The following is a 24,795-nucleotide window of genomic DNA, read 5'->3' on the forward strand; positions in this document are numbered from 1 at the left end:
TTTTATCATATTATGTTAGTCACCATACAGTACATCCCTGGTTTTTGATGTGAAGTTCGATGATTCATTAGTTGTGTATAACACCCAGCACACTATGCAATACGTGCCCTCCTTACTACCCATCACCGGCCTATCCCATTCCCCCACCCCCTTCCCTCCGAAGCCCTCAGTTTGTTTCTCAGAGTCCATAGTCTCTCATGCTTCTTTCCCCCTTCCTATTCTTACGATTTTGAAATGGAATAAAATTAGCAGACTGCGTATTATCTTAGAAGGACCTTCCAAATTCTGCTTCTTCCATGAGCTTCTCTTTAGACAGTAGTTACCTACTCACTCATGAGCTGAGCTGCTCCACGGTGCTCAGGGATCAAGCAGAAGTTTAACCTGTCAATATTTCTAAAGCTCACTGGTTCTTTGTACTCTCTCCTCACCCCCTCTTTGTCCTTGTTCTCCCTCTCTCTCTCTCACTCTTTCTCCTCTGTTATACACACATGCACACACCCTTCTCCTCATCAAACAGACACAGAGCAGCTGAGCAGAAATCATCTTCTACACCTGAGTAAAGACAGCCTTCTCAGTTTGGTGGTAGTTTTAAGCTTGTCTTTTTAAGTATATCACTGCACCCTTAAGCCGATCCAACCCATATGCTTTCTTCTGTCTAGACTTCTTGATAAAGGGGAATTTTCTATTTCACTGAACAAATATTTACCAAGTTCCTATTATGACCACACCGAGATTCCCAATTTTAATGCAGATATGAATCACCCTGGGATGTTGTTAAAATTCGGATTCTGACTTAGCGGTCTGAGGTGGAGCCTGAGGTTCTGTATTTCTAAGGAGCTTGCAAGCAATGCTGATGCTAAGGTTTTGTGAGCCATATTTTGGGAAGAGAGCGAGGAACACAGGTGAGCATACCGGTGATCACAACACTTATATGGTGAGTGCTATTTGAGGGATATGTGTTGTGGAAGCATATAAACTTGGATATAACATTTCAAAATTCGGGAAAAACTTCTTGAAGAACATAAGAACAAACTGTTCTTAGTAAGAATAGGGGTTGTTCAGATAAAGGGAAGAGAAGGAGGGAAAGATAGGAAGAGAAAGAAAGGAGGGGCTGGAATTCCTGGCAGAAGAAAGGGACCCTGCAAAGCAGATTTTTAGTGACTATCAGAAAAAAATTGTGAAAAAGCAGGGCAGTGGGTAATCTAGAAGACAAAGAAAGGAGTAAAGAGGAGAGTGAAAAACAGTGGTTCAGTTTAGAAAAGAAGTTGAAAAGTATCCATTAGATTTAACAACAAAGATATATTTGGTGATGTTGGTGAAAATAATTTTAGTACCTGGATGGACACAAAACTAGAGCACAGCAAGTTAAAGGGTGTTTGGGAATAAGGAAGGCAGAACTAGCTATGTTGTGTTTTTATGGGGTAGGAGGCTGGAGTCTGTCTAAATTCTTTTGGGAAGAAGGATGTAGGGAGAAATTAAAGACACAGGAAAGAGAGGAAAGAACCAGTACAATAAGCTCCTAGGGGGAGATGAGATCCAGAGCAAAACCAGGAAGGTTATTTTAGGAGATTCCTAAGTATACTTCATTGTAAGAGGAAGGAAGAAGAAAAAAATGAGTGCAGATTTAGCTAAATCTGTGTTAGTAGAAAGTTGAAGGAGTTCCTCCTTGTGGCTTCTATGATCATTGGAAATTAGGAATTATAGTTATATGAGGGGAAAGGCAATAAGACCAGGAGCATGGTAAAAAAGCATGGTAAAAAATATCAGTTATGGGAAATGGAAAAGAAATTTCACAGACAAAAGAATAAAGAATTCCCATTAGCATTTGATCCCTCAACTCTTCTGTATTTGTAGGACAGAAAAGACTGTGGATGTGACAGGGGTCCTAGTCCTCATCTCCTTCCACGCCAGACGGAATCCTGTTTTCCTTTTGTCAATATAGAATCTCTGAACTTAACCAGGTCCTGGTGTTCTGGATGAACGTTACTTCCCTTGTTCCAAAGCCTGAGGCCCTCCGTTCACATCCTGCTCTTTGGGCCTGGACTCCCAGATTATTGGTCCAGAACTTGAGTTAACTATACCCCACAGGACTTGTTGCTCAAGTCCTCTCATTATTCCATGCTTACTCAGTTCTAATCCCTACACATACACAGAGACATACACAAACACACACACACTTGGTTAGGCTCAAAACTCTGCACTTAGGTATCTAATAATGCTAAAAGATATCTACTGCTATTCTTGTAGTCACGGCTGTGCTAAATGTCTTCTGGAGGAATCTCGGACAGTCATACTCCCAAGGACATTAAATATCTCTGAATGACATTCTGATAAGGTCATACGTCTTATGTGCAGAATCCACATATTTCCATTTACTCATTGGTGGTTGACAGTGCAATCTCTAACCACTCAACCTAACTCTGGATAAGAATTATAGAATAGTGTATTTTCTTTATAATGCCTGCTTTTGATTAAGGACCACATCTGACAAGGATCTAATAAAATCAGTCATAGCTGTATGAGTGACTTTTCTGAGAGTAAAAATCTGGAGCTTGAATTTTGTTCACAAATGCTATTATAAGGCTTTACACAAGATGGAAAAATTTCTAGAATAGAGTTATCTGAAAGAAATTAATTTATGGAATGATCAAATTTCCTCCACCTAGATTAGCAGAAAAAAATGTATGGTGGGGTAAGGGGAAGGTCAAAACAGTTTAATATCCATAATTGTTTTAGGAAAGCAACCTGACATATTACTTTTAAATGTGGCCCCTCGTGGCACCACCCTGACTGATTTTATTACCTAGGCAAATTAACCTCTTTAAGCCTCAGATTCTCCCTCTGTAAAATGGGGACATTAATAATACCTACCTCATAAGGTTGTCATCACAAGTATTAAAGAGGAAATTCTAAGAACAGTAGCCTGGAGGCAGTTTGCCCAGGCAGGGAGGTGCATTCCATCACTGACATTTAGAATTGCCCAACTGCTTGGTGATAACGAATAAAAGACTGATTTTCACTTAATTTTGTAATTATTTTTAAACTCTCTACAGACAAATCATATCCTTTTTGTCTCCCCCTTAGAGCAGACCATGCCCATAGCCTTTGTCTATAAACGGTTAATTGTTACTATTTTGTTAATGACATCCTTTCTCTTACCCCAAAAGATTAAATTTGCCAGGCATTAACTGGATAAAATGTCTACTGCCCATGGATGGTTGTTGTTATATTTCAATGAAATATATCAAGTCCTAAATTTACATTCATAGAAGAATGAAAAGAACAAATAATGTTAATGACATAATGTTTTAAAATATAAATTTCTGGAAAGAAAACTATATTTTATACTATTAATCTGTGTTACTTGAGTTAAGTTAGGCCAGAAAAATGTGCTCCTGTGAAATGGAATTGAGTGCCTTTATACTCTGAAGTACAAATATACCTTAATTCCTTGAAAATTTATCTAATTCACTGATACGGACCAAGTTCAATGCAATCTGGGGAGAGTTAGAAAGCCCCTTACATTTTACAAAAGGGCTGTAAAATTCTGGACGTCTATTTCATCTATTTTGCATCCAGGCATTTCCTGATTTCTAGGGCACAGAATTATCCAAAGCAAATAGTTGAGCTCATGCACAAGCCTCTCACCTCTACTTTTTCAGCAAAGGAAAGTAGAGCATCTCTTCTATGAAATCATCAGAGAAGATCTGTTGAGTCTTAGGCCTTTCCTCCCCCAGATGGGCTTCCACATTCATGGAAACATGTTTAAACCAAACCTCCTGAAAAGGAAATCAACCAATCTCTCTCTCCCTCTCTCCCTCCCTTGCTCTTTCCTTCTCTGCCTCTCTACCTCTCTCCCCCTTCCTCTCTTAAGTTCATTCACACGTGAGCACACACACAGACATACTTGTGGAAGCAGTTTTCTTTTCTCCTGCTAAAAATAAATCTCTAGCAAGCATCCAAGTTTAGCACCTAAAACGTGAGAATATTTCTCTAAAGTAACTTGTGGATAGCTGTGCTTTGCTTTTCATTTTTTTCAACATGTGTTTTCCTGACATATCTATTGTTTCAGAAATCTATAATTAGTAAAACATAAACCCACTATTTTTATTTTCCATCTGCCAGATGCCAAGTTCTCTCTAGAGTCTCTCAAAGAACAGAAGCCAACATGGCTCTTTTCATTTGCATTCTTGTTTACCAGAGTGGGTGATGATGACAGCTTAAATGAATAGCCACAGCTCAGAGAAATGTTTGTTTCTTTAGTGTTACTGGGTATGATCAGGAAAAGCCCAGGGATAAAACATAAACCAGTTTCAAAAAATGTTGCCTTGCTGTTCATTTAATTTTCCAGAATCTGCTATCTTAAATTTTAACAGTGTTTTCTTTAGTTACTGAAGCAAATTCACCTGACCTAAAGCTATTCTCAGGCTACAAATGAGATGACTCTGAATTTGAATATATCCTTTCAACAGTTAGCATTCTCTTTAGTAAAAGAAGGTAATTGGAAATGATAACTTTGAAGAAATGTATCCCTTACAAGAGTTATTAATGGGACAGAAGTATAACTTTGAGGTACACATAGAGGCAACAGGAATTTAAGAAAAAGAAGAAATGACCTAGTTTTCCAGTTTGGTAACTTGTGCCTATATTGCAGTCACCTAAGGATTTAATTTCTCTACCAACCTCAGCTCTCTGGATTATTCTTTGTTTTTTGTTTTCTGTTTTTCAAGGAACATTTAATAAGGTAGATAACATATACTCATCTAACTTGGTACTTTAATATCATTGAAGCTAAAGCAAAACATCTTGTTCATTGGGTAAAACTGGCCTGCTACTATGTGTACGCTGCAGTGCGATTTTTAAAGAATACTGTAATTACAATTTCAGAACTTCAGAATTATAGTGTCAGTGTTCTCTTTTTTCATATGGAAAAAGAAAATTCTTTTGAAAATCATTTGAAGGTTGGACAAAAATTCCATAGCTATATTCTTAGAACCACTCTGTAGAATCTTCATGACTCAGATGACACAAGAGAAGCCTCAGTTCAATCTTTTTGAGAAGATATTCCAGCTCCCATGATCTCATCAACCAGGAGAATGTTGGTGGCAATCACAGTGCAGGAGGAAAGAAGCTGTCTCTTTACACAATAGTTATCCTTCATGCCACTTGGGCCGCAACCACTTGTGTTCAAGTCCACACCTACAAGCTGACCTGATTCTGACAGTTCTGCCTGAACTTTTAACTACTGTTTCTTGAAAGTCAAAACCAGAGTTCTGAGCAAGAACCTTGGGGATAATGAGCAATGCATCAGCAAATGCTTGAACTCCAAGTTGGGCCCTGCCCTTTACACTGGGCCTGTATTTAATCAAGCCTTCTCCACTGCCACCTCCACTGCCCCAGCACCTGGAACTACAGAGCCATCATCAATTGTATTTTTAACAGCCCTCTGGAATATTCTTGCACTTACCACTTAGGACAAGAACACTGTTGGAATAAATTATTTTAAAAGTATTTCCATCTGTTGAAGACAGGAATATAGAATACTAATCCGACATAATAGAATACTAATCCAACATACTCTCTAGTTAACTCTCCCCTCTACCTGTTCTCATCCCTTTGGATGGGTTGCTGGGTGGCAGCAAGGGGTAGGGAAAATAAGTAAGACCAGTTGTCATAATAATAACATAAGCCATTTCACGAAAGCCACTACCTGCCAGTCTTGATTTCTTAGTAAAACTTCTGGGTATACAATACTCAAAAAATTCATGAACTTACAATTCAGTAAAATATCTTTTGCTTATGAGATATTCTATTTATACGCCAATCTTTTATTATTATTTCTTTATAGCCCTTGGGAATTCATTCTTTGCCTACAGTGAAAGACCCACCCAAACTTCCCCCTTTAACCATCCTCCAATCTAGGAGCCAGCTGGAACACTTTTGTTACTCCATCCCTAATTACAATTTACATTATTTGTTGTAAATTGGCTCCTTATAACATGATTAATGTGATAAAAGAGATCCCACAACTGGGGCAAACAGCATAAGTGCTTCCCCAGATCAATCTTAGGTAGATTATCTCTTCCGTTTGGTTAAACTCCCACAACGACCCTTGGCTTTCTTCATTCTTATAGCAGCAAGAGTATAAACCCTATGCATTCTATTCATTCAACAAATACATATTGATTACTTACTATGTCTCAGGCACTGCTTTAGGTTCTTTGGATAATGTGCTAATCAAGAGAATAGACAATATGCCATCTTTTGAGAATCTTACATTCTTTCAGGGAAGAGAGACAATACATTTTAAAATTAATAAATGAGAAAATTATTTAATATTATAATAGTAATATATGCTCTGGAAGAGAAAAGAAAGCAGAGAGTGAAAAGGGGGGAAAGGAATGGGTAGAGCTGAATAGAGAGCATTGTTATTTTACTTAATGTGGTCAGATTACGCTTCACTGATGTACTATATGTTGGCTAATTGAGCATAACAACAACAGCAACAAAATACAAAGAAAGTGACATTGAACCAAAACACCTCCTGTGTTTACCCTTAATATCTACTGTTGTTCAAAATACATACCCAATTCACTAAATAAGCGTGTATATTCTCTATTAACAGAAACAAATACATTCTTCTCTTTCAATATAATAGAGTTCACTCTGATCTATCCTCCTACAAAAGCAGGCCCTTTTAGCATTAAAGGTCAACTTCTAAAACAGAAATTAATTAAATACAGGATAATCTCTAAAACCTATCCTTAAAATATCCATTTCATTACCACGTCATGCGTGAAATAGAATGATAACGCTTTCTTTGGTGCTCCCAGCAATAAATCAGCCTCAGGGGCTTTAAAGAAGACCTATATCTTATACCAGTGATTCTCAAACTTGAGCCTACAGCTTAATCACCTTAAGGACTTACTTACTAAAACATAGATGGCTGGGCATCTACCCCCAGAATTTCTGATTTAATAGGTCTGGGGTAGAGCCCAAGAATTTGCATTTCTAACAATTTCCCAGGTGATGCTGATTAGAACTGAGAACCACTGCTTTGCATCAATCTTGGTAAAGTTATAATGATTTTCCAACTCAATTGTTGAATGCCAAATGAAGCTAACTTTTTCAATTCTAATTCTATATAGCAGAGGAAAAGGATATTATTTAAAATTTATTATTTTATTGTTATTTTAATTTTTTCTTTTGGCCAGGAGAGAAAGAGGAAAAGAAACTACATTTTTCATTACTCTACTATCTTTCAGATATAATACCATCTACCAAACCAAATGAAGCAAATCCCTTCTTTCTGGGACTCACACAATACCCCATTTACCTGAAGATTACATCACATTCCTAAACATACAGTGTGTATTTCTAAGATGCTCGCAGTCACTCAAGCAGGTTAGCTTTAAGCTCAGCAAAAATTCACCTCCTCTTTACTTTTCTCATCAACTGTGAAAAATCCATTCTTTGTGTATAAGGAACTAAAACACTCCAAATGAATATAAGCTGAGAGTTTATGGGTAGGAAAAGTACAAAGAACTCTTTCCCCTGCATGAAAGACCCTACCTTCAAATCCTTCTATACTGGTCCCTAAGCAATCTGATGTTCCAGAAAAAAAAAATTGTACCCCAAATTGATGGATGAATTGAAGAGATGACTAGAAGGAACAAGTGGTTCCGTGCTACTTTCAGAAACCCAGTGAAATGAAGCAAGGATAGCGAGTTATGTTTTGAAGAAGCTATAAGATTGTCTCAGCTCATTTTTGTGGAACTGAAGCCTTGCCTGTAAAGGCTTCTTAGGCAGAAGTGAAGCACCACTCCTATCACTACAGAAATAAGCTTTATGTGCTGTACCTGTCAAGGTCTGCTGGATATGTCAGGAAGATAGCAGCAGTAACAGAGAAAATGCTTTTGCCTCCTTATAAATGAACATGGGTAGTTGTTGACCAGGAGTAACTAAAGATTTTTTCCCTTGGTAAAGTGACTATGCATACTTTATAAAGTCATATTCTCCAAGAATGTAATAAGATGATCATTAAAATGTGGTAATTAATCATCCTCCTATCCTCTTTAAATCCTACAAAGAAATGATATTGGAGCTAAGGCCAAAGACCTGTGTCAAGAGACACAGAAAGTACACTTGCTAGTTAAATTGTTACGTTTTTACTCTCTACATTCTAATGCTGTGTAACCTGGGATAGCAAAACCAGGTTTAAAAGGGGTATATAAAAGTGGGTCATATTAGATAGTGACTGGATTTCACTGGCTTTGCTATTCCATTGCTACACCTATAAGATCTCCAGTTCCCTGTAAAAAATCCTGAATAATTTCAGAGATATTTGAAGTGATTTCACCTGTATATCTGAACTAGTCCTGTCTGTTACCACTTGAGTCTGCCATTTTTCCTCCTCTTCCACTCTGTCCACTCCAACAACAGCTTGCTTCTGGGCACTTCTCTCGAAGCCTCTGCTGCTGGGTCAGCTGTATGCAGTTGCTTCAATCCTGCCTGTTGTGTCCATGTGAAATTTAGGCTTAAACTGAGTCTCTTATTATATGCAGAATACTTGTGTAAGTACAAAGTTTGTGTACAGCTGACACCAAAATTAGGGTATGTCTGATGCAGTTTACCATTTGATTTAAAAGGCATAAAATGAGACTTATTATAAGCAGAGAGGGAACTGGGAAAGGAGAAGCCAAACAGATTTCAACATGACACAGGGATCCTGGGAAATTACTGCCCTAACTCCAGGTCTATGTTCTTTTCTCCTCTTTTTAGAAATTAATTACCAAGAGATTTTTAATAAGTTTTACATTTTTTAGCTGTTAGATTTAGCAGATAGAAGAGACTGGAGGTATGAGTAAGGATTTAGGTTCTCCTAAGAAACTGGTGGAGGATGGGGAAGTAGGAGAAAGGGGAGAGAGAGTGAAAGAGAGAGAAGCCCATACCAAACTTACTTGTGCACTATGTTTGACCACAGCTAAAAGTAGACCAAAAGCAGAGGATCCTAGGGCAAATATCAAAGCTATGTGCTAGTGAAGAAAGCTTGGATCTACCCCTGAAAAGATGGACAGGTGGTTTCCTACCCATCCCACCTTAGAGGACTCTAGGAGGCAGGAAGAGCCTTTAAGGAACTCTGGAGTTTGGAGCTAAGGAGACCTAGAAATAAGTGGTGTCAAAAGGGCCTGACAAACCTATCACCTCTTCCACTACTTTTCAAAACGGCAAAGGCTATCACCCAAGAATCAGCACCAGCAACAAACAACTTGAATTTGAAATTTTAAATATAATGCCATTTACATTAGTACCAAGAAGACAACATATAAATCTAACAAAATATTACAAGATCTACATGAGGAAAATGACAAAGTTCTGGTGAAAGGAATCAAAGATCTATATAAATGGAAAGATAGTCCATGTCCACATATAGGAAAATTCAATAAGATGTCATTTCTTCCCAATTTGATCTATACATTCAACACAATCTCTCCAAAATCTCCACAATTTATTCTGTGGGTTTCAGCAATCAGATTCTAAGGTTTATATGGAAAGGCACAAAACCCAGAATAACTAGCACAATACTAAAGAAGAATAAAATTGGAGGACACATGCTACCTGACTGCAAGTCTTACTATATCAAAACAGTGTGGCATTGGCAAAAGAATACAAATAGATCAATGGAACAGAATAGAAAGCCCAGAAATAGACCCATACAAGTATAGTCCACTGATCTTTAACAAAAAACCAAAAGCAATAAAATGGAAAAAGAATAGTCTTTTCAACAAATGACGCTGGAACAATTCAACGTTCTTATGCAATAAATGAACCCAGACATAGATCTTACACCTTTCACAAAAATTAACTCATAATGGGTGATAGAATTATATATAAAATGTAATACTACAAAATATCTAGAAGGAACATAGAAGAAAATCTATATGACCTTGGGCTTAGCAATGAGAGTATACAATATCAAAAGCATCATCCATGAAATAAAAAAAAAAAAGTTAGACTTCATTAAAATTAAAAAATTTTGCTCTCTAAAATATATCATGAAAAGTTTCAAAAGATTGCAGAAAATGTTTCAAAATATGTGTCTGATAACACACTGGTATCCAAAATATACAAAAAGCTCTTTAAACTGAAGCATAAAAAGCAATTTTTAAAATGGGCAATTGATCTGAACAGATAACTCATTCAAGAAGGTATATAGGTGTTGGCTAACTGAATATAATAAAAATAAATAAAATAACATGAATAAAAATTTTTGTAAAGTAGGTATATAGATGGAAAATAAGCACATGAAAAGATACCATCATCATTTGTCATCAGGTAACTACAACTCATAAAAACAAGATACCACATCCATACTGATGGGACAAGCCCACGCTGCTTTTAAAGGCAGAGAAGTTTAACTGAGTCACCCAACAGGTGGCAGACATCTCTGAGAGCGGTAGCAAGTCTCCTAGCTGGAGTGTAATGACCACAACGGACGCTGGAGTTGTGCCACAAACCAAGGGAGTCCCAGAAAATGTAGATACTTGTGAGTGAATGACCAACCAAGATAATAGTAATCCAAATTTGAACCCTGTTTTCTTCTAATTGGGAAGGAAGTCTTATTGAGCTCTGTGGAGGAAAAGGGTGGCATAGGATGAGGGGAACAGATGGAAACAGGAAGAGCTCCCCTCTAAACATCAGGTGTAGTGGTTAGTTTGGATACCCTGCAGATGAAAGCAACAGGCCAGCCCCCAATACTTCTATTGTAGTCACTGAGGCAGTGGACAACTCTTAATTTAAAACCCATTATTTGTAATATGTCACAGGATGGTCTGAAGTATGGCAGCACCAGAACAAGAACTAGGCTCCCTCTGAGATTGCTGTCATTAGCATCCGCAGAAGAATATTGGAGACTTGTGTTGTTTGTTTGCATGATGAAGGGGTTATGTTGGTATTACTGAATGAAAAAAGTGGCAACCATTGAAGGCTATACCCCATTTGATACAGCGAGTTCTGTATGTTGACTAATAATCCAGGGCCAAGAATTCCTCTCCCGTTCTCAAACTAGATGTTTGCTGGAATTAGGTATATATTCTACTATCAGGGAGATTTCCCTGAGAACATAAATATAAAAAGGAATATCACCATTGTGACTGTAGTCTCTTGAGACAGCTTGCTGTCTTCACATGATTTTATGAGAAACTGGGTGTCAGGGAAAAAACTTCTAACAATGTTTTTGTTAAAAACATGTCAAACACATGCAGCTATCATTTCTACTATAATCCACTAGGTTCTTTTTTGAAGGCTCCACTTGTAATGGAATCATTATGAAGGACTGCAATGCCCAAACAAGTAATTTGGGGACACACTTAGAAGCCAGTGATAACCCATAATACCTGTACTATTTGCCAATTTACCAATATCTTCAACACAAACCTCTACAGGGCTAGCTGGTCTGGTTGCTTTGGTAATTTACAAGTAGCACACTGCTATATTTTTCTCAGCCTTGACTAAGCTACAAGCGTCTATAAATCAGGGAAATAGAACATGAAGAAGTCAAGGAAGTTTTCAAATGATATAAATTTGAGGTTGAATAGTACAAAACTCTCTTGTCTGCTGTTTTTCACTTGACCTCAGCAGATGGATAAACAGGTTGAAGTGCTTAGATCGAAGGGACCAGGATGGACACAAACTTGAATGCTAACTTGGCCTCAGGTGGTTCTATGTCATCCTCTTCTACCCCCAATGATCACTGTGATGACAAAACACAGCAATTCCTGTCTCCTTCCTGAAAAAGGAGAAATGGTCTGCCTCATCCCCAAAGGGGAATGACAGGACTTGATTGGTTATGTGTGAACCCACCCACACTCATAAATTGTGTTGATGGTTGAGGAGGAATTAATAAATTTCTCTGTCTCCTACTATATTTCAGAAAAACACAAATCACTCTAGCCTGTCTTAGACTCTTCATGCAGAAGTTTGCAATGCAACTCATTTTCATGTAAGATTTGTCATTCATAATCCTTCCCAGATTTTCCATATGAATGTCACCACTCCACCAAAAGAAAAAGGCAGATTCTACTATTGTTGACTTTTTCATCACTGGCTTTTTTATCCCATCCACTATATGTTAATGGCTTTCAGTTTTTAAAGAAGGTATTCATATCTTCTTTAGGAAATGCTATCACTATACTGAATATCACGAGACTGAATATGGATAAGGAAAATACTGCCGCTGACACGTGTTCTGGCACCGTATGACAAATTTTTGTTCAATTAACTATATTTTGTGAAGTATTTTAGTACAGCATAACTTTCATATTAGAGTTGCGATTCTTCCCAATAATAATTTAAAATGTTAATTAGCATAATTCAAAATAGTTTGGTAAATTTTGGTAAATATTTGTTGAGAACCTACCATGTGCCAGTGCTCTTGGTGTTAGAACAGTGAACAAAAGAAAGTTCCCACTCTCAGGGGTTTATATCCAGTGAGAGGAGACAGACAACAAACAAATAAATATGTAATATATCAGATGGTAATGAGTGATATGAACAAAATCAAGATAAGTAAGAATAGAGGGCTGGAACATATTTAGGGAGAGATGAAAAGAGCAAGGCTATTCTAGACAGGGTGGTGAGGGGAAACCTTAATGATTAGATGATAAGATGGCATTTAAATAAAAATATGAAGGAAATAAGGGACTAGGCACCATGGATTGAGAGAGACAGCAGCACATGGGTCAGAGAGGCTGCCAGCCAGAGACAAGATCTGTAGGGATTTATAGGCAATAGTAAGAACACTGAATTTTATTTTGACTGAATAGAAAAGTCATTCGAAATTCTGAGCAGAGGGTTGGCTTGACTGGACTTAGATTTTTCCAAAGGTCATCATGGTGGGGAGGGGGGAGGGAGCAGAGATGGAAATGGAGAAACCAGTCAGGAAATTCTAGAACCAAAACCACTCAAATGGAATACGGCTAGTATTTATGAGGCAATCAATAAGAAAGTATTAACTTACAAATTTTGCTGTGCACAAATATTCCATGTGGTATTAGTGATTCACAAAAGAAAGGCCATGTTACTGGGTAGGTCCACAGAATTGCTCTAAATTGAAAAGAAAAAAAAAAACTATATCCAATTTTCCTTAAAATGCAACAATATCTAAAGGTCAGGTAAGTAACAAAAGCTAAAAATCAAATCAAACCATCATTACGAAGGCCATGCTTACTCCACCTCTCATCTCACAATGCACAGAGGCTAGCTCCAGTAGGATTACCTCCTATTATTTCCCAGACTAAAAAAAAAAAAAAAAAAAAAGGTCTTACCCATGGCTGTTCCTTGACTTATGTTATTTTCTCTTTCTGGAATATCTTTCTATGTTTCTCTAATTAATGCCCACAACTTCATTCAAATCCCTCCTTAAGACTCATTTCCATCGGTATACTTTCTGTGATTAATGTCACCACATGCTGAGCATACCCCCTACTTTGCAAGCATAAGTACTAAGGCAAAGGTAATTTGTACAACGTTATACATTAGGTGAGAGACAGCACAGTCAAGTGAAAAAACTGCAGGCTGCACAATCAGAAATCAGAATCTTAATCTACCTCAATTGTGTGATCTTATGCAAGACATCCAACCCCTCTGACTTTGCTTTCCTTGTTTATACAATGGGAATAAGAATGCCCGCTCCATGTGTTTGCTGAGAAAATCAATTAGATGATAACAATCGCCATCATGTATTAGGCACTTAGACTCTGGTTCCAGAGCCCACACTCTCCATCATCACCTGATACTGCTTCTGTGATAACATTTAAAAAACACCCAGCCCGACATCTGATACGTGGTAGACCTTAACACAAATAATAGTTGTCTTTTCATTTTTGCTTATCTTTCCTAATTGTTGTACTATTTATCATCTCCTTCCAAATAAATGGACAGTTTGTGGCAGGCAGAAATTGCAACTTTTCTAGCCTTCCTTCTCCCCTGGGACTGATAGAGTGCCACACATCATAGGCAATGAATAAGTGCCTGCAGAATAATAAATAAAAGAAAAACATGTTTTCAATCAACAACTTAGTGATACATTTACTAAACTGATAAGGTTTTCCATGAGGTAAACACTCATGGTAACAATGTTACAAATGCTCAACCTCATTTGTGAAAGCTTTGATAAGTACCTATACTTCCTTAAACTCTCATCCCAAAATTGATCAGGTGATTTAGCAGATACAAGCTGACATTCATGATAAAAAATTACCTCCTGAAGAAACAGTCAAATGAATCTATCATGCGGATGCCTCTAACCTCAACTAATACATCAACGCTTCCCGGAAACCCTGCAGTTTTTTTCTTCCTTTGTTCCTCTTAATATTCCCACCAATATTTTTTTCAAACTTTCACCACCCATGATTTGTCCCTTTAGTTTTAGCAGAGACATTTCTTTCATATGAAAAGGAAATCCAAATGGACCAGGTAATAATACTCAATTCCTACCCCTTTATAAATGATCCTTCCCTCCTGGGGAAAGGAATTGTTCCCTCGCCCTTCCCCCATGAAGGCCAGTGCCCCTCTCTCTGTTCCATCTTCCTTGCTGCCACCAGCACTTCCCGTACCTTGCCTCACCTGTTAACTCTCTCCTTCTCTTACCCATGGCCCCATTTCTTCCTTTAGGTTTGCCCTTTCTATTAAGCCTACAAACATTCAAATTGCTACTCTCCTACCAAAATCAAAAACCTTTCTCTCTCTCTCTGCCAAATTTCCAGAAATAGAGTCTACATGGGCTATCTCCACATTCTGCATTTATAAATTATTGAAGCTGCTCCCGCCAAAGGCACTGATAACATTCTTGTTGCAAACTGGTTTTGCCCTCCCACCTACTTAACATTTATGCAGCATCTGACATCAACCATTCCTTACTTAATACTATCCAGCTTCTCTTACTTTTCTGTTTTCTCTATCTTCATCCCAATCCCTACATTTATGTTTTAGACCTTCTTTTCCCATATTATATAATCTCCTCTGGTGACTTCATTTCTTCCATGCATCAATTTCCATCTATGCTAAGAACGGGCAAATCAGTATCTCAGCTCTGGTCACTGCTAAGCTCCAAACCACACATCCATCTGCCCACAGGATATAGCAGATAACCAGGCACCTCCAACTCAATGTATTCAAAAGTAACCTCATTTTCTTCCAGTTCCAAACCATTCCACTTCCTCTATAAGTAATCCTGATAATGATGTCATATTCTCCCCATCAACCATACCACAAACCTGCAAGTCACCCTTGACTCATTCCATAAATCCTAAGTTTCTGAGGGAGCATAAGGATTTCAGAGAGCCTGTGATTTCTTAAGAGACCTGGCAAAGGCTCCTCCTGAGGCAATCATGAGGTAGTCAAGGCAGAAGGAACTCTGCAGGAAAGTCAACAAATCCCCTTCAAAGAGGAGACTTTCTCCTTATGAATTACCCTCTAATTATCCTCATCTTTCCTGCAAATTCCATGTCCGCAAGAATGATTGCCTGTACTTCGTATTCATAGCATTTCCTTCATGGCACTTGTCACAATTGTGACTATTTCTTCAGTGATTTAATATCTGTCTACTTTATTTCACCGAAGGTCCATACAGGTAACATATCTGACTTTTTTTACACTGCATGAATTCTCAGTAAATATTTTTTTAAATGAATGTATAATCTTCTATTAGTTTTCTATGCTTAATTAACTATAAAGTTCATCCACTGAGGGTTTTTTTAATTTCAATTATTGTGTTACTTAGTTCTATAATCTCCATTTTGTTCTTTTTTTTTAAAACTTTTGTGTCTTGGCTGAGAGTTTCTAATTTTTTTATTTGTCTCAAGAGAATTTATAATTGATTTTTTAAGCATTTTCTTTATGGCTGCTTTAAAATCCTTGTCAGACAATACCAACATCTGATTCATCTTGGTGTTGACATCACTGAATTGTCTTTTCTCATTCAAGTTGTGATTTTTTTTTTATTGTATCCTGGACAATTTGTCTATTATATTAAGAGACTTGCATTCCTATTTGAATCTTGTATTTAGCAAGCAGTCATGCTGTTTAGGTATATATAGCATGTGGGGTTTGCCCTGTATTTGTGGGCTCTGATACTAATGGCTATTTAAGTTTCAAAGCTTTGGAAGTGTTGCTTGAGTTAATTTGGCCTATCTGATGCCACTAATGCTCCCACTGGCCCCACGTGGGGCTACCTGAGGAAGTTGAAGGAGTTTCCCGCAGAAGACCACTAGATGTTTCTTAGTGGGAGAAAATTATAATGGGATCCCCCTACTGGTGGCTTCTGGTGGCCCTGAGTGGAGAAGAGTCTCCCTCTCCCATGGAGAAACACAGGCTACCAGGGACCAGGTTGCCTGCTATAGCTCAATCTCCCCTGCAAGATGCATCTGCCCCCACAACATCTCTCTGGGGGGGAGGGAGATGGGGGGGACCTTCAGGCACACAGGAAAAATAGTATCTCCTTGGATCTGTATTTCTGGCGGGGCTTCCCTGATGTTGTCAGGCTCACCTGATGCTATCAGAGGTACTGCATTCCATCTGGGGCTGGGGGGGAGGAAGAACATACCTGGGCTACCTTCCATTGCAGTTCCATGGTCTAGAAATGCTGGACCTAAACACCGTCCTCTATTGGGTAGGGGGACTCAAGACACACTGCCAATGTGCTATGCCTCAAATTCTGGGGTCCCAAACCAGCTCACCTTCTTCTTAACACCTTTCAGTGTTATTCTTGCAATATTTCTTGTACCATTTCCAGGTTTCTGGTCTTGCTCAATAGGAAAGAGTAAAGGAAAGATGGATCTATGCCAACATGTCCACCAAAGTCCCACCATTACTCTATTTTCTTATCTTCGAGAGTAGCAAACATCACTGAGCATTCTGATCCTCTCGGCTACAGAATGTGTATGTCTAGTCAGCAGCCATGCTGTTCCATTTCTCAAGTTCCTGTTACTGGCCATAGATGTCCATCGTGTTTCCCAAGATCTGATCCAAAATACACTGGTCAGAAATTCACTGTTCTAAATTAATCAGGGGCCTGACATAAAGCACTTGGTTACTGTAGACTCTGAAGCTGACTTTGCATCAAACTTCACTGAACTGTACAGACTTAGTGACTAGGTTCTAGTCTTTCAGCCGAATAGGATTTTATATTTATCTCTTCAACACAATTTACTGAGTGCCAAGTATTTTTCTAGATGATGGTGATAAAGCCATAAAGAAAACAAAGACTCATCTTCCATTGGGCTTACAGTCTACTAAGGGAGAGGTAACTAGTAAACAGAGAAATGTATCAAATGTTAGTTATTGAAACCAATAAGTACAAGACAAGGAGACAGAGTATAACTGGAAAGATGTTATTTCATGTTTCACATTTTCAGGAAATGCTTCTCTAAGAAGATGGTATCTGTGTGAGCCAAGCAGTTATGGAAGAGAAGATGATTCCAAAGGAAATAAATTCAAAGGCATAGAGGAAAAGGTATAAAGAGGTCAGTATGGCTGGAACAGAGCAATTCAGGAGAAGACTGGTCAAAAGTGAGGTTGGAGAGTAAGGGGCACCCAACTAGGTAACAATTTATCCACTTCCTTCTAATGACACACTGTTTCTAGACATTTGGATGTTTGGTGTTTCCAAAGGCCCTCAAACTATTCTGTGGATCATATAATGCTGTGTGGATTCTGATTCAGTAGGCTTAACAGAGTTCATGGATCTATATTCTTTCTGTAATCTGTCAGTGATTCTAATACACAGTATTATCAGTAGTGATAATCATTACTCTAGGCCTAAACTGTACAGTGCAGTAACCACTGGCCACATACACCTAGTACCACTGAGGAACTGAATTTTGAATGTTACTTGGTTTCACTTAATTTAAATTTTTAAAACTGATACTCGGAGTTCAGTTATCTGGAAACTTTTCTGTATATTTGGAACAATTTTGGATATGTAAATCTACCTCTTCAACTGTAAGTTTTATGAAATTAAAATACAAATCAAATATTTCAATGAAAATGTAGCATCCACACTGAGATGTGCTATAAGTAATTGTATCACTTATTTCAAATACAATTCCTCAATCCAGACTTAGAAAGCTTAAAGTTGAGCTTATAGAAAAGCTAATGAAACAAACATAAATTCAAAGAAAATGAAGTAAATATACACACACTTTATACAATATGTACTATGTACATATATTTTCTTTGCCATATATATGTCATATTTAATACACATACACAGACACACAGATACACACATATAGGGTATATATAGGGAACTGCAGCCTCCAAATTCATGGAAAAACCAGATTCTGAGATCATGATCAGAAAATATCACCCTATGGACTTGACACCAAACATCAGTATATATTGGACTAGAATGGATATATGAAAGAGTGATACACTGTACTTGGTCTGTTCATAAGACAAAATTTTTCTAGAAATGTTTTGTTTTGTTAAAAAATGATTTCTAAGGAAAGAATCAATGATGTAAATAATAGATATTTAAACAGAGGCTTTCATTAGAGTATTATCGATACAATTGAAATTTGGGAAGAATATTAATATCCATCAATAGTATGTAGTAAATTCTGATATCCACATAGAGTAGAATAATATTCATCAATTAAAAAACAATTATAGGGGCGCCTGGGTGGCACAGCGGTTAGGCGTCTGCCTTCAGCTCAGGGCGTGATCCCGGCGTTATGGGATCGAGCCCCACATTGGGCTCTTCCGCTATGAGCCTGCTTCTTCCTCTCCCACTCCCCCTGCTTGTGTTCCCTCTCTCGCTGGCTGTCTCTATCTCTGTCAAATAAATAAAATCTTAAAAAAAAAAATTATAGAAGAATATTTGTTGCCATAGGAAAATATACTATTCAAAATAAAAGTCAGTGCATAAAATAGTATGTTCAACATACTACCATTTTTGTAAGAAAGAACATGTAAGAGAATATTCTCTGTTGTAAATATGTTTTTGAGTTTTAAATTTTTTTTAGTTTACCATTATCCTGTATTCTTGCATCAAACTTAGGTTTTCAGAGTGATACAAAAAAAAATAATAAATGGTATTTTTCAAATGTAGTTGTATACTATGAAATTATTTTTTCTAATGAGAATAAGGCATATTTCTTAAATATAAAGAATAAATTTTCTCTTAAATGACATAAAAATATCTAAAGTTTAATGACTGCTGGGGTAAACTATGATATAATAATATCCAGTTGGTCTAGAAAATGTTTTCATAACAGAAATATGGTAGTTTGTGTAAAGCTGGGAAGAAAAAAGAGAGAGCTAGAGATAACCATGTTATGAGTGGTTCGCCAGGGCTGTGTAAAAGACAGTGTCTGAGAGGCCAGTGTGAGCCAGGCAATGGGGCACAACATTGGAGGAAGGTCATCAGCCTCCACATCAGCCAGTCCAGATTAAGTGTCCTACAAAACCACACAAGTCCCTTTGCTCACCAAGCACACTTCTGATTAATCATGTGATTGTCCTTGTATCTTGACAGAAGAAAGTATGGGCCCATGAGATAAGAGAATGATGATGGTCCCCAGGAATGTACTATTCTCCCACAGCACCTACCCACACTCCAGTTATAAATTACAAAACTGGCATGCATTTACAAATCATTTTTCTGTAAGTTTATTTTTTGTACCACATAATTATTCTGTATACTCTGATTTCTATAAGCGAACAGGAAACAAAAAACAAGCTTCTGAACCAAAAAATTAACCACCTAGGTGTCATTACAAAGTTGTGTGTGCGTGTTTGTGTTTATACACACCACTACTTTAACCTGGAAAGCTAGCCTCCTGGCCTCTCTTTACCAAAGCCTCTAAACATTGCAACTGAAAGGCAGCAGCTCATTTTACAAATCCCTGATATCTTAGCATTTTTTCCAAGGCCTAAGTTGTCATGTTTGCCATTTGGCTTGACTGATGACAAAAACTGTAAATATAAATTTTATATAGCTCCAGTGAGAATAATTTTTTATGAATTTATGGTTAGATAAAAATATGTAGAGGATATTTCTTAGGGCTTCACGTGTGAGTCTCTAGAGTTTGATGATGTATGGGAGAGCAGATGTTAGCCTGTGTACAGAGAGCCTCCCCGTGACATATCATCAGGAACCACCTTATCTCTACTGAAGAGACTACCAAGGTTATACTAATGCTTAAGCGGAGATACTACACATGTTGTGCCTTAAATTTATAATAGATTAAAGACACTTAAGAGAGAAATCTTTTTATTTCTAGGACCACCACATCTGATCTTGAAAGAACCTCAGCCCCCACCTCTACTTCCAATGTTGAAGAAAAAAAAAAAACAAAACATTAAGGAACTAGCCTTCCTAGGTGGACAGTAGCTCAAGCACTTTAATAAGTACTATTACACAGCTGCAAGTAAGGTTTTCACAAATTCCATCTTGATCAGACAATATACTTACTTTGCATTCATATCTCCCCACTAAAATCAAACCATGCAACAAAAAAATTGACACAGCCTGAACAATTGCAATAGCCCTTTACCGGATTTCTGCTTCTGTGCTTATATTCTTCTAGCCTATCTACACTGTCACCATCATCTTTTTATAATCATACACACCAAACATGTCCCTCTCCCTAAAAGTTTTATGGCTTTGCCACTAAACACAATCTTACAGAACACAATCTAAATTTCTTGACATGATAGTTAAGACTTTTCATTATCTGGCTCCTGTTATATATTTGCAGAATGCCCTGACCACCCCAACACCACACATACATATCCCTACCGTATAGACAGGCATCTCCATAGTTCTCAGAAAACCCAGTGTTTTTCGCTGTTTCTATGCCATTGCCAAATTTTTTCCTCTCCACCCCTTCCCATTTATCTGCCTAGCATACGCATACTCATTCTTCAACTCAAATTCTTTCTCCATTGACTCCCTTAACTTCTTCAGGAAGATTTAAAGTGCAGTGTTCCTTATTTATCTCTCAACGTGGTACCTAACTAAATTAAAGCAGCTTTCATATTACCTTATAATCATTTCATGTCTGTTAACATGTTAAATCCTTCTCTGAGCACAGTTCTTGGACCAGCAGAAGCAGCATCACCTAGAAACTTGCCAGAAATGCAAACTTTCAGCATCCACCCCTGGATTTATTGAATCAGAAACTGGGAGAAGACCCAGGAATCTGTGTTTTAACAAGACCTCCAGGGACACGTGGGTGGCTCAGTCAGTTAAGTGTCTGCCTTCGGCTCAGGTCATGATCTCAGGGCCCTGGGAACGAGTCCAACATCAGGCTCCCTGCTCAGCAGAGAATCTGCTTGTCCTTTTCTCTGCCCCTCCCCACTGACTGTGCTTCTCTCTATCTCTCTCTGTCTCAAATAAATAAAATTAAAAAAAAAAAAGAGTTCCAAATGATTCTGTTGCTTATTAAAGTATGATATCCACTGCTTTAGGCAATATGTCAGGAACTGACATTAAGCAACATATAACAGAAACTCAATTAACAGTAGCTTAACCAGGGAAGTGTGGGGTAGGTATTTTTGTCACATAACATGAAGCATGGAGGTCGGCAGCCCAAGGTATCTCAGAGAAGTTAGTAAGGACCTAAGTTCTGTGTAGGTCCCTGCTCTACAATTCTTAGTATGTAATGTTCATCTCTAGACTCATAAAATAACTGCTTGCCAGATGGGTCTTTTCCTTCTACTGATGAAGCTATAACTTTTCCCAGAAGCCCACTCATTAGACTCCACTTATACCACAAAACTATGCCACCTAGCTACAACCAACTGCAAGACTCTTGGAATACCAAGTTTTCTAGCTGGATGCTTTGCTGACTTTTACAAAAAAGTTCTGATAGTAAGAAAGTTTGGGTAGGCAACTAGCATGTTTTCTTTAATCTGGAATAAATACTTTCCACCATATGATAGGAAAACAAAGAGGCAGCTCGTTTAAGAATGTGCTCCCAGTTTTTGCTCTCCTTATAAGAACTTTAATCACTATTTAGTCATTAACCTTAATAATTAGGCTAAACTCAAAATTTCTATTTTATTTCATCTCCATTAAATTATTGTTTTCATTTTGCAAGTAGAAGAACTGAAGTCCCAAGAGGTTACATGAATAACCAAAATTTCAATATTAGTAAGTAAAGTGACAAGAACTTGAATCTAGATACCAGGCATGGAGACACTGGTGCATGGGGCTTGCCCATCTTGGGCAGGCCCGAATAGGTGGCCCCTAATAAAAACACACCTGTGTGGTACACACCTGCCTAGGAGCTATTTGCATGGATGCATCAGAAGAACAACTATAGGAGACATCTGCATTGAATCACATCTATTTGGGTTAGAAAAATATGGCAGAAGGGGCCCCTGGGTGGCACAGCGGTTAAGCGTCTGCCTTCGGCTCAGGGCGTGATCCCAGCATTATGGGATCGAGCCCCACATCAGGCTCTTCCGCTATGAGCCTGCTTCTTCCTCTCCCACTCCCCCTGCTTGTGTTCCCTCTCTTGCTGGCTGTCTCTATCTCTGTCAAATAAATAAATAAAATCTTTAAAAAAAAAAAAAAGAAAGAAAGAAAAAGATGGCAGAGAAGTAGGGGACATTTTTTCAGCTGGTCCCTGAGTCGAGCTGGATATCTACCAGATCATCCTGAACACCCACGAAATCAGCCCAAGACGTAGCAAGATACATCTGGATCTCCACAAATGAACATCTTCAGCGCTGAGTACTGAGGTACAAAGTGGGGAGCCATGAATCCGCGCACAGATATCAGAAGAAAAATGGAAGGGGGAGGGAGCTGCCTAGCTCGGGTGCCGGGAAGCAGCAGCCCCCTGCACAGCGGAGCAGGACGGACTCGCGGAAGCAGACTGAGACCATGAGCCTGGGAACACACGCATGACCAGACTGAAAACTGGAGCTCCGGCGCGCACACTTGAGCTACCCTGAAACCGGGAGCTCAGGAGCGCGCACAGGAACCCAGGGCAGCTAATGGTGTTAGAAGCACAAAGGACAGAGAAGAGCCAGCCCTGGGAGCGAGGACTGGGAGAGTGTGGGGTGCACAAACCGGGACACTGCGGGGTTTTTAGCAGCACCGGCAAAAACAGAGTTAAAGTGGCCGGGATAGCTCAGTAGAGAGCAGACTGCGATCTCTCTCTTCTGAGACAGAGGCTAGGATACGGCCACTGCTGCTCTGACTCTCAGAAGAGTCACAGAAAACTGACAGGGAAAGCCGCCAGAGAACAAAAGCCTGGAAATACCGATTCACATTGTGCCCATCCCCACCCCCTCTTGCAGGGGACCAGGCAACTCTACCCAAACAGGGTTGCCTGAGTATCAGCATGGCAGGCCCTCCTCCAGAAGGCAGCCTGAAGGATCAAGAAACCCACATCCCTGAAGTCCCTATAAAACAAGTGCACACTTCCTGGGTCCTGGTCAATAATTTGGGCTCTCTACATCCCCACAACCTCTCCTCATCAGAATGACAAGGAGGAGGAATCTTCAGCAAAGAAAGGAGACAGAAACTGTGGCCTCTGCCACAGAACTGTTGGATATGGATACAGCCATATTGTCAGAAATGGAGTTCAGAGCGACAATGGTCAAGATGATGTGTAGGTTTGAAAAAAATATTAACGAAAATATTAATGAGAATATAATCTCTAAGGGTGGAAATCAGAGTGAATCTGGCAGAAATTAAAAATGCTATGAGTCAAATGCAGTCTAAACTGGATGCTCCAACGGCCAGGGTAAATGAGGCAGAAGAACGAATTAGTGAATGGAAGATGGGATGATAGAAAAGAAGGAAAAAATGGAAACTTGGCTCAAAAAAATCCAACCTCAAGAATGTAGACTACAGGAGATTACTGACTCAATGAAACATTCCAATGTCAGAATCATTGGCATCCCCAAGGGGGTGGAGAAAGAGAGAGGTCTAGAAGAACTATTTGAACAAATTGTAGCAAGAACTTCCCTAATCTAGCAATGGAAACAAGCATTCATGTCCAAGAGGCAGAGAGGACCCCAATCAATGAGAACGGACCTACACCACGTCACATAATAGTGCAATTAGCAAATATTAGATCCAAGGATACAATCTTGAAAGTGCCCAGGGGGAAGAGAATCCTCACCTACAGAGGCAGGAATATCAGAATAACATCAGACCTGTCTACAGAGACCTGGCAACCCAGGAAAGGTTGGCAAGGCATATTCAGATCTCTAACTGAGAAGAACATGCAGCCAAGGATCCTTTATCCAACAAGGCTGTCATTCAGAATGGATGGAGAGACAAGGATCTTCTAAAAATGGCAGAAACTGAAAGAATATGTGACTACCAAGCCAGCCCTACAAGAAATATTAAGGGTGGTTCTATAAAAGTAAAAAGGCCCCAAGGGTGATACAGAAGAGAAATTTGCAATCTAAAGAAAAAAAGACTGCATATGCAACATGACATCATTAAAATCATATCTCTCAATAATGACTCTCAATGTGAATGGCCTAAATGCTCCCATAAAATGCCACAGGGTTGTAGACTGGATAAAAAGACATGACCCACCCATATGCTGTCTACAAGAGACTCATTTTGAACCTTATGATACATCCAGACTGAAAGTGAAGGGATGGAGAACCATTTTTCATGCCAATGGACTTCAAAAGAAAGCTGGGGTAGCAATTCTCCTATCAGACAGATTAGATTTTAAACTAGAGATGGTACTTAGAGATACAGAAGGACACTATATTATTCTTAAAGGATGTATCCAACAAGTGGATATGACAATTATA

Source organism: Ursus arctos, unplaced genomic scaffold, assembly GCF_023065955.2.
Source record: "Ursus arctos isolate Adak ecotype North America unplaced genomic scaffold, UrsArc2.0 scaffold_37, whole genome shotgun sequence".
NCBI lineage: Eukaryota > Metazoa > Chordata > Mammalia > Carnivora > Ursidae > Ursus > Ursus arctos.